The sequence below is a fragment of the Mesoplodon densirostris genome, chromosome 16, assembly GCF_025265405.1.
Source record: "Mesoplodon densirostris isolate mMesDen1 chromosome 16, mMesDen1 primary haplotype, whole genome shotgun sequence".
In the NCBI taxonomy this organism is placed as follows: domain Eukaryota; kingdom Metazoa; phylum Chordata; class Mammalia; order Artiodactyla; family Ziphiidae; genus Mesoplodon; species Mesoplodon densirostris.
In genome coordinates this window covers 86892272-86906620 of record NC_082676.1, presented here as the reverse complement: position 1 = coordinate 86906620, position 14349 = coordinate 86892272, and the positions used below count along the sequence as shown (strand labels likewise).

Here is a 14349-nt window from a genome sequence, read left to right as displayed (position 1 = left end):
CCCTTTAAGGTAACGCAGCAAACGTGACTCAGGAAGGCAGCAGAGGCGGTGTGGGTGTTCCAGCAACTTTAAGAGAACCAGCAGGTGCTATCGGGGACTGGTGCTTTGACTGGTGCTTTGACGGAGGATGTGTGCTGACCTTTGAACTGCCCCCCACGCCTGTGGCGTGGACCCTATCCTGGGACCTCCCCCAGCTCCTGGCATCCTGTACAGGGTAGAGGCTGAACATGCAAACGAGGTGACTCCACTGGGAATGTCCTGTGATTATCACTGTGGTTGTTCTGAGGCTTCGTTGCAAGAGGAGAGAGATGGGCAAGGAAGCAGAGCCCTCTGGCAAACGGTGGAGAGGACGAGGCGAGTCTCCCCGGGGAGGAGAGGCAGAAGGTCTGGGTGGCCAAGTGTAGGGAGTGAGCTCCCCTACTTGGAGGTGTGCAAGCAGGATGAGCCCCCTCGTTAAGAGCATCTTGTTGGTGACAGATGCCACCAGGTGGCAGGAGGTTTAACATCTCCCAGGCTCCTTCCTGAGAACAGCTCATTCTAATTCTGTGAGAAGGCTCGTCCTTTCTGGTTTTGCATAGATCATCCTGTGTGTGGATCATCTGGACTCAGCCAGTGGCTTCCTCTCCAGGGGTCCCCAGGCTTCCTGTCCGTACCCCCAGGGGAGCCTTGAGCACGTCGATTTGGGGGGCTGGGTTTTGCTCTTCCAGCTTCTCAAGCCAGACCAGGGTCCCCTCTCCCTTCCCTTTGGGGGCTCTTGCTGCCCCCAGAATGAAATGTAGCCTCTGTGGCATCTGGGCCCTACTGGCCATTCCAGCAGCCAGGACGGTAAAGCAGAAGGTGGCAGAGAGGGTTTGCCAGGATTGGGGGGTGGCGGGAGGTGCAGGGACTCAAGGTGGTGGACCCCTGGGGTGAGGGTACCCACTTACAGCACCTCTGACGCTCACACCTCCAGCCTGCACCCCTTTTCCTGAGTTCAAGATGCAAACATCCAACTGTCTCCCTGATGGGTGTGTTGTCACTCTGCATGCAGAATACCAGGTTCACAAAATGCGCTCCGCAAACTGTTCTCCTCTGGGTATAGTGGCACCACCACCCACTCAAATGCCCACCTAGAAATCGGACATCACCCCGACCCCTCCCTCCCCTTCTCCCTCCATCAGCCTACCCTGTCCATTCTGTCCCCCCTTTCCCAAATCTCTCTCGATCATCCCTTTCCTCCCATGTCCTTTCCTACCACGATCTGAGCCTAAGGCACCATCATCCACATCGGGACCACCGCAGTGCTTCCCAGCTGGTCTCCCAGCAGAAATGCCGTTAGGGGCCAGCACTCTGCACACACCATTTCTCTCATTATGTGTAAATGCTGTGGGAAACGGGTGTCATTATTTCACGCCTTATACAGATAAGGGAACTGAAAGACCTGCCACATTCACACCGCTGCGTTGTAATTGCCTTAGCATCTGGGGTGGGTTCCGACCACTTCTGCATTACTCCACACCACCCACAAGATGTCTGAAACAGAAAAACGGCAGTGAGGCTGGGATGGGGCTGAGGGTGCATGAGCTTAGATTCATCAGGAAGGAGCACCTGTCTGTCCTCCTGGATTATCTCATCACCTGCAAAGAAGCTGAGTGGAACTTGCACTTCTCATACCTCTTCTTCTTCTTTCCCTTTACCCTGTTGACACTCACAAGCATTCAGCGCCCACAAGTAATCAGAATCTCCCAGCTGTGCCTCTAATGGGGGCGGCTGGCATTTCCTGGCCCGAGCCACAGTTACGTCTGTCTTCTTCCATTGCAAAACTGCTTATGAAAGCAGAAATCGTTGTAGTCGGTACGGGACATCATGATAAACTAAATCATGGAGACTGGGCCAGGCTGTAGTCAGCCCTTGGGAGGCGGTTGCCTTTGCAAAGGGGCCCAGGGGTCCTGAAGGTGGGCCACAGTCAACGACGTTGCTGTGGGGAAAGATGGCCAGCTGGGGTCCACCAGCGTGAAGCAGCTCAGGGACTGGAAGAGGGGAGACGAAAGTCACAGTGGACGGGAGCTGGTCTGCTCACAAACCCCTCACAGCAGGTGCCCTTTCGTCAAGGAGGTCACTGGGGTGCAGTGGAGCTCTGGCTCTGGAGCCCCAAATCTGGCTTCCAGTCCCCACTCTGTCACTTACGCAGCTGTGTGTCTTTGGCTAGTTGGTTAACTGCACTGAGCCTAGGCTACCCTCTAGGTAAATGAGGTGGTAATATGTAGCTATTTCAGAGAGGGTAAGTAAAAATGTAGGTTGTTAATGTAAGAACTGGTTTTTCTTTTAATGGAGGTGAAATTGACTTACGATCAAACCAACCCTTTTAAAGGGAACACTTCAGTGGCATTTAGTACGTTCGTGCTGTTGTGCAACCACCAACTCTATCTGGTTCTAAAACGTTCCATCACCCCAAAAAGGGGCCTGGCCCCATGGTGAACTTGGTCTGCCTCCCTTCTCCCCACTCCCAGGGAAGGGTGGTATGTAGCTCAGCTTCCGGTCCAGTCAGCTGAGACCCTCACCCGGCTTCCTGACCTGGAGTCCTGGCACACACCCAGACAACCTTGGTGCTCCGTTCACGTTCCCAAGAAGGCTTCTGCAGTGTGAGATTCTGGCTTCGGGGCACCTGAACATCTACTGAAGTCAAAGAAACCTTTACCAACGCCCCCAGGGGCTGGGCCTGGGGAATTCACGGGGAAATTCATTACAATTCACAACATGCTTTATCCTGGCAAAGGGTCTCAGAAGTCTGGCTGCGATTAAACATTTAAAACTTTAGTTCCTGTGCCGTGCTCTTATTTGACCAGAGAACCCTTTCATCTTATGAAGGGGGCACCCAGAACCTTCTCTGCAGGCCCCCATTTCAGGGGATACGTTGGGAATTGCTGGCCTAGTGGAAACATTAATTGAGCGCCTCTGAATGCAGTCCTCTGGGTAAATGGGTTCATCTTCATTATGCACCACTTCTTCATAATTAGCAAAATCTTGGCTGGAGGAAATGACATTTTAAAAGTCTCTTTTTAATGGAGGTATAATTTATATATAAGCAAAATGCATCCTTTTGAGTGTAGAGTTTGGGGAGTTTTGACAAACATATACAGTCATGTAACCACCACCAACACCACAATCAAGATACAGAACAGTTCAGTCACAACTGAAATTTCCTCATGGCCCTTGTTAGCTTCCCCTCAGAAGGCAGCCCACCCCCACTGGGAGGAACCATGAACAACTTCACTGACAGAAAAAGTTCTGTGGACAAACAGTGGAAACGGCTGCACAAAATGTGAATGTACTTAATGCCCCTCGGCACACTTAAAAATGGTTAAGATGGCAATATGTTATGGGTATTTTACCACAATTTAAAATATCAGTAAGAACCACGATGGGAGCGCTGACGATGCATCAGGCATCTTGCTCAGCGCTTTATACGCACCCTCTCATCTCATGTCACTAGCTCCCTGCAGGCTGAAGTCACGACCCTACTGATGGACAACCTCAGAGAGGTTCAGTCACTTGCCCAAGGCCACACAGGGCCCGGCAGCAGGATCCTCAGCAGGCAGTCGGTGCTCGCAAACGGGTCCTGTAGACAGCAGGTGCTGCCTAAGTGATGCCCCGCCGGGCCCGAAAGGCTGCAACGCCTCGCTGGCCTCGGGCGCCGGGCAGCACAGGATTGGCCGCTGGGAGGGGGCGGGGCTCCCCGCGGCCGGGGGCGGGGCCGCTCCCGGCCGTAAATACTGCGCCACATGGCACTGGCTGGGGAGGCCCGGGGCGGTGCGGAGGGCGCAGGCGCACTGAGGGGGTGATCCTCGGCCTCCGTGGCCTCTCCGTGGGCCGCGATTTCTCGCGAGAAGAGGGGCGGGGGGCGGGGCCGGTGGAGGGGCGGCCTCGAGAGGGTCCTCCGTTCCCGAGGCGGTGGAGGCGCGAGCGGCGGCGCGAGGTGAGGTGAGGGGAGGTGAGGCGAGGGGCGCGCGAGGTGAGGCGAGGGACGCGGGGCGAGATGAGGGGCGCGCGGTGAGGTGAGGTGAGGTGAGGTGAGGGGCGCGGGGCGGGGGTCCCGGCGGCGCGGCGGGTCCTGCCCCCTCAGCCGCCTGGGCGGGTCCGGCGCGGCTCCGGGCCGAGTCCCCGCGCCGTCGCTGTGTGACCTTGGCCGAGCTCGCACCGTCTCTGAGCCCCGGTCCTGTGGGGATGAGGGAGACCTGGACGGGGCGTGGGGCGCCCGGCGCGCCGCCCATCCGCGGTGGGGCTCGCGGCTGTGGTCAGCTGCCGCCGTCGGGGCTGGTCCCCGCCCGTTTCTGGCCGCCCGGCATCTGCCCTGCAGGGGGGGCGGCGGCGGGGGGGGGGATCCTCCTTGCGCGCTTGTCAGCTTCCCCCTTGCTGGTCGGGAGTGTGGAGGGAGGAGCAGGCGCGCGGGGTTCCAGGGAGCCCTTGGGGGGTCTCCGTGCGCGGGGACCGAGAGTGGACGCCCGGGCGCACGGGTCCCTCCACCAGCCTCGTGCCGGGGGGGAGCCCCCGCCCCGGTGCCCTGGTTTGCCCGAGGCCGTGGGCACTTCCCCGTCCCGTTGACCGCGGACCTGTGACTGCAGACCCGGCGGATGCGGGCGCGTTCTGGAAGAGTACCACTCAGATGACCCTTTGCTCCAGAAGCAGCGAAAGGAAGCCATGTATTAGTCGCTAACAGTAGGACTTATATCTTCCATTTGGGCTCCTAGCCACCAAGACATGTCCCGCAAGCCGTTGGCTGGAGCCGAGGTTCCGTTGGCGCGGAGCACAACAAGCCGTAGTGTTCCCGTGATTATTGAATTATTTATGTTATAATTCGACGCCAGAGAGACTCAGGAGACCCGGGATGAATGACAATGTGGGTTGGGGGCAGAGCGGATGCAAGCGCATCTTTAAGGGTACTGTCCCCACACGTGTGGGTCCGGGCAGGGGGCAGCTGGGAAACAGCTCAGCTGATCCTCACCTGCCCCCAAACCAGGACACAGTTTAGCCCTTCTCTGTGAACACCTGGCTTTGGGAGGGTGACTCAGGGCCGGTGTCAGTGTGAAAAAGGAAATATTAGGAAAACTTTTTTTTTTTTTTTTTTTTAGTGGTTTGAGAGGCGGCAATTTTATTTATTTATTTGTCTGCCTTGGGCCTTCGTTACTGCGTGCGGGCTTAGTCTAGTTGCAGCGAGCACTCTTCACTGCGGTGCGCGGGCTTCTCATTGCGGTGGCTTCTCTAGTTGTGGAGCACGGGCTCTAGGCGTGCAGGCTTCAGTAGTTGTGGTGCGTGGGCTTCAGTAGTTGTGGTGCATGGGCTTCAGTAGTTGTGGCACGTGGGCTCAGTAGTCGTGGCTCGCGGGCTCTAGAGCGCAGGCTCAGTAGCTGTGGCACACGGGCTTAGTTGCTCCGCAGCATGTGGGATCTTCCTCGACCAGGGCTCGAACCTGTGTCCCCTGCATTGGCCGGAGGCTTCTTAACCACTGCGCCACCAGGGAAGTCCGGGAAAACTTTAGAAAACGGAAGTATAATTGATTAGCGTTGTATAAGTTTAAGATGTGCAAAGTGTTGATTTGATACACGTATATTGCAACATGATCACCTCCAAAGTGTCAGCTGACACCAAGGAAAGTGATACCTGAACTTAGCACTACTGAGAACTTAGAGAATGCCTGCATGGACATGCATGGATGTTTACTTTTCTTGCCAGATGGTTTATAAGACTTTGGGCTGTTATTTTCAGGCCAGTGTGCACCTACTTCATTATCTGAGCAAACATTGAGCCTCTCATCCTTTGTAAGATGCCACGTTGGGCTAGATGCTGGTAATGTGATTAACCTGACTGTAATACCATGTGATTACTGCTGTCATCGAGGTGTTTACACCGTGTGAAGAAAGAGGGAGCAGCTGAACTTGTTTCTTGGTGTTGTGGACGTTTCCCATGGTGGAGGTGACGTAGGAGCTGGACCTTGAGAGACGAGTGCAGTTTGGGGAGAACATTCCACGTGGAGGCAGCAGGGTATGGGGCGGCGTGGAAGTGACTGGGGCGCGTGGGGGGAGGGAGCAGTGAGTCCCTGTGTTCATTGTGGGATGGGGTTTGAGGACTGAAATGGAGGCGAAGACCAGAAAGAGGCTTCTGACCAAAGGGCCTCGAATGCTGTGCTGGGGAGTTTGGACTTTTATCCTTTTGGTGAGGAGTAGTCAGGGTTTTGGGTGGGATGTGAGAGATGCGATTTAGAAGAGCAACACTAGTGAGAACAGAGGATAGATCCAGGGTGTCAGGAGATGGAGACTGAGTTGGGTACATTTGAAGAGGGTGTGGGTCAGGACAGTGGCTGAGAGTTGAGAAGGGCGTCAGCTTGAAACAAGCAGGAGAATCCACAGTGCGATGGCACCCTGTGGGATGTGGTGAAAGGGAAAGGAAAAAGACAAAAGTAACCAAGGTTTCTCACTTGGGTGCTGAGGACGGGGCTGGTACCTGAGATAAGGAATACTGGAAGAGGTTTGGAGAAGGAAGAGGCTAAAATGCACGTGATTTTTAGACTTGTAGAATTTGCAGTATCTGGGGGCCATCCTGGATGAGATGTGCTCTTGGAGAGAATGTGTCCGGGGATGGAATCCTGGGGAATCCAGCCTGAAAGGGATAGATGGCAGAAGAGAAGCATGTTGGATGGCTGGCAGTGGGAATGCAGTTTACTGTCATTACCATACAGTCACCAAGGCTAGCGGGTGATTCCATTCTAGAAGGGTCTCAAGGCTGAAGTGCCGTTGCTGGATAAGAGACTGGTTATTGATAATACTGAAACAAATGCTGCTAGTTTATAATTTTTTTTAAACTTACATCTTTAGTTTCAAGTTTTAGATTGTTTCTTTATGTTTTTCTTCAGAAAGTAGTGGTTAGTTTCACGCTTACTTAGTGGGTCTGTGGCTGCAGCCAGGGCTGATGGTTCTCCAGTCATTTGCCAACACATGTGCTTAATGATAACTGACTCAGTAACTCAATACTTCCTGTAGTTAACCAAGGTGGTGGTTTCTGTAACTGTTTAGAGAATTTTAAAAGTATTTCAGAGAGGAATAGGAAGCCCCGGGTGCAGCTGAGTGGGGCAGAGGGGCTGGACTGCTGTACTAAACCCAAGAGGATGAAGCGAATGGAGCCTGCTTGGCTCCCAGAACATTCTCAGTTGGTACTTTTCCTTCCAGACAGGAGAATGGGAGAGTCTTTGGGGAAAGTGAGTAGTCTGAGCAAGGACCTAAAAATAGTGACATCAGGGGGTCTACAGTAAGGAGGCCCAGTTGGATCACTCACTAATGAAGCTCATAATTAATAACTCCTTTCTAGGGTCCAGAGCTTCCAGTTCTTTTAATCCCCGACCCCTTAAATAGGAATAGATAAACAAAGACAAGTGAAGAAACCTCTGATTTGGAAGATAGAGATCATAACACACACTTGGAAGCAGTAGAGAGTGTGCAGGAAGCACACTTAAAAAGCATACTGTCGGGCCTCCCTGGTGGCGCAGTGGTTAAGAGTCCGCCTGCCGATGCAGGGGATACGGGTTCGTGCCCCGGTCTGGGAGGATCCCATGTGCCGCGGAGCGGCTGGGCCCGTGAGCCATGGCCGCTGGGCCTGCGCATCCGGAGCCTGTGCTCCGCAACGGGAGAGGCCACAACAGTGAGAGGCCCGCATATCGCAAAAAGAAAAAAAAAAAAAAAAAAAAAGCATACTGTCACTGATACACACATGGAGATAGAAAATATTGCATGCAAGAGACAAGAACAGGATGCTCTTTTATTTTTTTAAAGGAGCATTCAGAAATCCAAAAAGATAACTCATGGATATAAAAAATACAGTGGAAGAAATAAAAAACTCAGTAGATGAAAAGGTTGAGAACTCAGGAAATAGAACAGAAAAACAAAGAGATGGAAAATGAGAGAAAAAAGAAAATTAAAGCATCAGATTAGGTAATTGACAGCTGAATAATAACAGTTTCAGCAAGAAATAAAATGGGATAAAATCATCCACAAAATGATAAGGGAAATCCTAGAACCAAAACGTTCTGCATTGAAGGGGCCCACTGAGTGACCGGCACCATGGATGAAAATGCAGGTATCCTTCACTCACCTGTCTGTTCAGTTCCCAATTTGGATATTCAGAGTGTGGGGAGCAAGTTTGTATAGGGAGGGATACCGAGTTTCTGACAGTGACTAGTAAGAGTTTGGGAGGCAGGTTTATTTGGAAGTGCATCTGAAGCTGTTTCAGAATTTGCATAGTGAGAGTTCGCATGGAGAGAGAGAGACGTGCACACTCACTCCAAGACACGTTGTTGTGAAATTTCAGAACTCTGGACAAAGAAGATCACGCTAACTTCTGAGAAAGAATAAAGACAGGCCGCCAACAGGTCATCACGGGATGAAGCAGAATGGCTCCAAACCCATCTATAGGAACATTGGAAGCTGGGAGACAAGAGAGCATTACTTTCAAAATTCTGAAGGAAAATATCTTCCACCTTGAATTCTAAACTCAGGCAAAGGAGGATATAATAAAGATATTTTCACAAATGCTCCAAAGATTTGTCTCATGTATTTTAAAGAAGTGACTGGCAGGCATACTCTCCCAAAATGAGGTGGTGAATCTGGAAAGACAGGCTAGAGGAGACAGGGTTAGCCTCAGAGGAGAGGTGAAAAGAATCTGCTGGATGAGATGGAGAGGCTAGGATGCCAGCCAGGCCAGGCACCAGGCATGAGAGCAGGTATCTTGTGACCTGAGCCTCGAAGTTTCCTCAAAGAGATTTTTTGGGGAATGTGAAATTGATGGGGCACCTGATGCTCTGGAACATCTGGAGAGGAGATTTAGACAGTTGGCAGAGTTGGGGCTGTATTGGTGATTAAGTACATAGAAAGCAGAGCAAGCGAAAACACAAGACTGTTAACTAGTTCCAGGGAAAATAAGCCGTTGTGCAGGAAAGAAAGATAATTACGGTGTACTGCAAGGCTCAGCTGTGAATAGCCTTTGTGCAATGATAATAATTTATGGAAACATCGAATATTGCTCTAATTAAAATGATGATATGCCTGTCTGGAGGAGGCGTGGAGATGAGAAGGGCATGGTTGTTTGGAGGGCCCAGGGGAGAAAGAGAGACTACCTTTCTGCCAGCTGCCTGCCACTGTTTGGGGAAGTCAGTAGATGATGCTCAAGCTGAACCATCGGTTATCGCCCAGGGCTATTGCTTAGAGGTAGGTGGTGACACCAAAAGATTCAGCTAATAAGAATGAGAGAGAAAGATGGAGGTGGGTAATGAGAAAGAAAGGGACTGGGGACTGTGTGTGTAGTAAACTCCTGGGACAATTTAATCCTTTAGCATACATGCATAATGTTGATCAAAATAAAGGCAAAGCAGTAAGCTTCCAACTCTGATGAAAGAAGAGGCCGGACTCTTGCCTGCTTTGTGTGCAGCTGGGTCACTCACCAGGCTGTCTTTCTTGTCAGGGAGAGTTTACTTGTTCTTATTTCCTCTCCATGATTGTCATTGTTCTCTGTATCCTGTCTCTTGCCTGTGGTCACATATCGGAGATTTGGTGCTTTCTTTAGCTTTTTTCTTTTCTTTTAACTTGTTATAAAGGAATTGTAAAACATATCCAAAAGTAGAGATAATAGGGACTTCTCTGGTGGCGCAGTGGTTAAGAATCCACCTGCCGGGCCCCTGGTGGGGCAGTGGTTGGGAGTCCGCCTGCTGATGCAGGGGACGCGGGTTCGTGCCCCGGTCTGGGAGGGTCCCGGGTGCCGCGGAGCGGCTGGGCCCGTGAGCCATGGCCGCTGGGCCTGCGCGTCCGGAGCCTGTGCTCCGCGGCGGGAGAGGCCACGGCAGTGAGAGGCCCGCGTACCGCAATATAAAAAAATCCCACATGCCACGGAGCAGCTAAGCCCGTGCGCCACAGCTACTGAGCCTGCTCTCTAGAGCCAGAGAACCACAGCTACCGAAGCCTGCGCGCCTAGAGCCTGTGCTCCGCAACGAGAGAAGCCACCGCACTGAGAAGCCCGCGCACCGCGACAAAGAGTAGCCCCTGCTTGCCGCAACTAGAGAAAACCTGCGCACAGCAACAAAGAACCAACACAACCAAAAATAAATAAATAAATAATATATTTTAAAAGTAGAGATAATAGTTTTATGAACTCTTCTTTACCTGTCACCCAGTTTCAGAAATTATGAAATCAGGGTCAGTCATGTTTATCTTTTTGTTAGCATAACAACTCTTTATTGAGCACCTACTGTACGCCAAGCACTATTCATAGCCTTGAGGCTACAACTATGACAAACTTTGAAGGGTCAAGTACCTCCCTTCTAAAGTTTATATTCTAGTACAGATAGACCATAAGCAAATAAGCCAGTGAATATATAATACTGGAGGTAATGACAAATGACATGGAGAAAAAACGGGTACGGAGGATGGGGCATGCAGGGTGGGGAGTGATCAGGGAAGCCCTCACTGATGAGGTGAGCTTCAGCTGTAGATCAGAAGGAGGTGCCAGGTTGAGCCACAGGATTCCCTGGGTGTGTGCAGGCCAGAGAGTGGGAGCCTGGTTGGTGTAGATGATGAACAGCAAGGAGGCCATTGTGGCTAGAGTGGGGCCAGTGACGGGGAGTAAAGGGGATGAGAGTGTGGGATCCCAGTCATATAGGGCTTGTCATGGGCCATTGTAAGGACTGGAAATGGGAAGCTGTTGGACTCCAAAGATTGGAGGGTTTTGAGCAGAGCCATGACAAGATCTGACTTTTAGCAGAATAACCATGGCTACTGGGTTTAAAGAGGATAGTATGGGCAGGAGAGTGGAGGCGGGAGAACAAGTTGGACGCTGTTGCAGGAACGCAGGTGAGAGCTGGTGGTGGCCTGGGGGGCGGGGTGCACAGAGGAGGTAGGGCAGTAGAGGGGTTAGGGTCTGCATATATTTGAAGGTAAAGCCCTAATGAGGTTCTTAAGCTAATCATAGTGAAATTTATTATCTATTTTCCCTTGAAATAATTTCTCTGAATTGACTTAACTCTGGGAAATGAGTTATTTGGATTCCGGAGTCAAATACCATGCAACAAATATTTGAGTGTTGCGAGGAATATAGAAGATATAGTAGACATGATGCCTGTCTCCTAAGAACTTGAAATCTAGTTTGGGAATATGGGACTGGTGTGCCTACACTAATACCCTGCCTACTTGTGAAGTACCGATGGGGCTTAGAGACCAGGGACAAAGACACCAATGTGAGCAGATAGCCAAGTGTGCTGTGGGCCACCTCTGTGGGAAGTTACTTTATTTCAGAGGCCAAGTTTGGGCTCAGTTTTCATTCAGGTCTTCTGGGATGGACATCAACCTTTCATTCTCATCAGTGTGCCCATTTATTACTTTTTTTATTTGGATACACTGTCAGATTTAGTTCTCAGTGTTAACCGAATACAAGTGAAGTGATTTTATAAGCAAATAAACCCCCAGTGCTAGTGGCATGGAAGTGAAAATATACCATACAATGGGGGTTTTAATCCAACACCAAAGCATCAGTTGCAGGGCTGGGCCATACAGGGTGCAGAGAGTAAATGTTGAGACCACTAACAAACTTTCCAAATTTCTGTTGACTACAGTGATGAGACGCTCAGTGAATTATTTGCCTTTGCAAAGCTGGAAAAGAAGTAGGTAGTTTCTGGTCTCTTTGCCAGTAGCATAAATGAATAAAACTTGAAACATTCTTGGACTTCTTAGTGAAGGTCATGTCACTTGATTTAATGCTCAGAAGTTGGTTATTTGGACAAGGAAAAGCAAATTTTCTCAGAAATAAAGGTAATAAAAATTTGAGTGTCTAGAAAAACCAACCAATTCTGCATTAAATATTTACTGTAGAGGCTGGTAGACTGTAGTGTTTGGGAAGGTAGGCTCTCAAATCAGTTGTTCAAATGCCAGCTCTGAACAGTTGTAGCTGTGTACACTTGGGTAAGTTGCCTGGTTGTTTTGCCCTAAATTTATCACAATTACTGTGAGGATTAAATAAGTTTAGATATGCAAGGCCTATAACAGCACTTTGGAAACCATATTAGCTATTGTTATTATTATAAAATTAATTGAAATCATAACATTCTTCTTTGCTGATAACTGGCTGTTGGTAGAAAGCATGAGTAATAATAAAAATAATGTTATATTTATATGATACAAATATTTGAGGGCCAGATGAAACAGAAAGATAAATAAGGCCAATGGTATAGTCTAAAGAACATGCTTTACTATTTTACAAAACACTTAGCTGATATGTTCTCATTTTCGTCCTCTCAGTAACTCCGGTTAGCAGAAAGACCTTGATTGTTCTTGTTTTATAGGTGAAGAATTGAAACTCACACTTAAAGAGATATCCCAGGCCACTCAGCAGAGACTGGACTTGGCCTCAGAATTCCTTTCCTTTTCTTCCCGATCTCCAAATGTCTGTGTAGGACTTCAGTGCTGGTGTTTTTATCCTGTGTTGTAGAAATCAGTGACAGCTGGTTAGTTCATAGTGTTTGTGCTGAAGAGAAAAGTTTTAGCTTCTGGTGATTGACTTAATAAGACTGCTCACATATCCTTCCTCTTGAAATCAAATGTATCGAGGTATAATTTACATGCAATAAAATGCACACATTTTAAGTGTAAAGTTCCATGAATGTGGACAGATATATCTACCTGTGTAACTGCCACTACAAACAATATAATAGAACATTTCCATCACCCAGATTTCCTCCTGTCCCTTTGCAGTCTATGATTTCTGTCACTATTTTTGCCTTTTATAACCTTTGTATAAATGAAATCATGTGGTATGTACTCTTTTGTGTCTGGGTACTTTTGTTTAGTGTAATATCTGCAGGATTCATCCATGTTGTTGCATGTATTGATGTGTGAGTCCGTGGTTCACTCTTTTTTATTGTTGAGTAGTTTTCCACTGAATGAGTGCACCACAGCTTGTTTATTCATTTACTGGTTGACGGGCCTCTGGGTTCTTTTCAGTTTGTAGCTATTTTGAGTAAAGCCACAATGAACATTCTTGTACAGATCTTTGTGTGGACAGTTACTTCATTCATGGATATCGTCTTTGATGTTGTATCTAAAAGGCATCACAATACGCAAGGTCATTTAGGTTATCTCCTGTGTTACCTTCTAGGAGTTTTATAGTTTTGCATTTTACATTTAGGTCTATTATCCATTTTGAGTTAGTTTTTTTGAAGGTCTGTGTCTAGATTCTTTTCTTTTAATTTTTTTTTTATACATGATATCCAATTGTTCCAGTACCATTTTTTGCAGAAACAGACTGTCTTTGCTCCCTTGTATTGCCTTTGCTCCTTTGTTAAAAATAAGTTGACTATATGGGGGTCTATTTCTGAGCTATCTGTTTGGTTCCCGTGATCTACTTCTCCATGCTTTTGCCAATACCACACCATTTTGATTACTGTAGCTTTATGGTAAATCTTGAAGTCGGGCAGCATCAATCTTCCAGCTTTGTTCTTCTCCTTCAGTATTGTGTTGGCTATTCTGGGTCTTTGGCTCCTACATATAAACTTTAGAAACAGTTTGTTGATATCCACAAAATAACTTGCTGGGATTTTGGTTGGGATTAATCTATAGATTAAGTTGGGAAGAACAGGTATCGTGACAATATTGAGTCTTCCTATCCTTTAGCACTTGGAACATGGAATATCTCTTCATTTCCTTAGTTCTTCTGATGATTCCATTCATCAGAATTTTGTAGTTTTCCTCATATAGATCTTGTACATATTTTGTTAGATTTATACTAAGTGTTTTACTTTTGGGGGGTGCTAATAAATGGAATTATGTTTTAATTTCAAATTCCACTTGTTCATTGCTGATATGTAGGAAAGTGGTTGACTTTTGTTTATTAACCTTGTGTCTTGCAAACTTGCTATAATCACTTGAGCCCGTAAAATTTTATAATTGAAAAAGTACTGATAATCTAATATTTGTATATCATTTTGATGGTCAGTTTGGTCTTTAAATAGAGTCCCTAAGCTTTATTACAGAACATCTACTGTTATGGATCTTACAGAACCTTCCAGGAGGTTAAAAATCTGCTTGATATTTTTTAATACAATCTTTTTGACTTTTTGAAAGTCTCAGCATAAAAAAAAAACTAGTCTGTATGCAAAAAAAGTTGACATTAATTTTTTTCATAATAGCCAAAAAAGAGAGCTAACTCCAAATTTCATCAGTTGGTAAATGGATAAACAGATAGTGGTATATCCATATAGTGGGGTACTGCCCAGCAATGACACAAGCAACAACTTGGACAAATCTCAAAAGCATCTTCCTAAGTGAAGGAAGCCAAATACAAGCG

At 48.2% G+C, this 14349-nt stretch overlaps 1 protein-coding gene across 3 annotated transcripts in view; it reads left to right on the top strand.

The window, feature by feature from the left end:
- The first annotated feature begins 3879 nt into the window (after positions 1 to 3879).
- Positions 3880 to 14349, top strand: part of CHST12 (carbohydrate sulfotransferase 12) — an 18537-nt gene continuing 8067 nt past the window's right edge. Inside the window, exon 1 of one of the 3 annotated variants that reach the window (XM_060077861.1) lies at positions 3880 to 3955. The gene's annotated coding sequence lies outside the window, so the exon portion shown is untranslated. The remainder of the gene's footprint in view (positions 3956 to 14349) is intronic. The other 2 variants (XM_060077862.1, XM_060077860.1) reach the window with 2 other exon arrangements.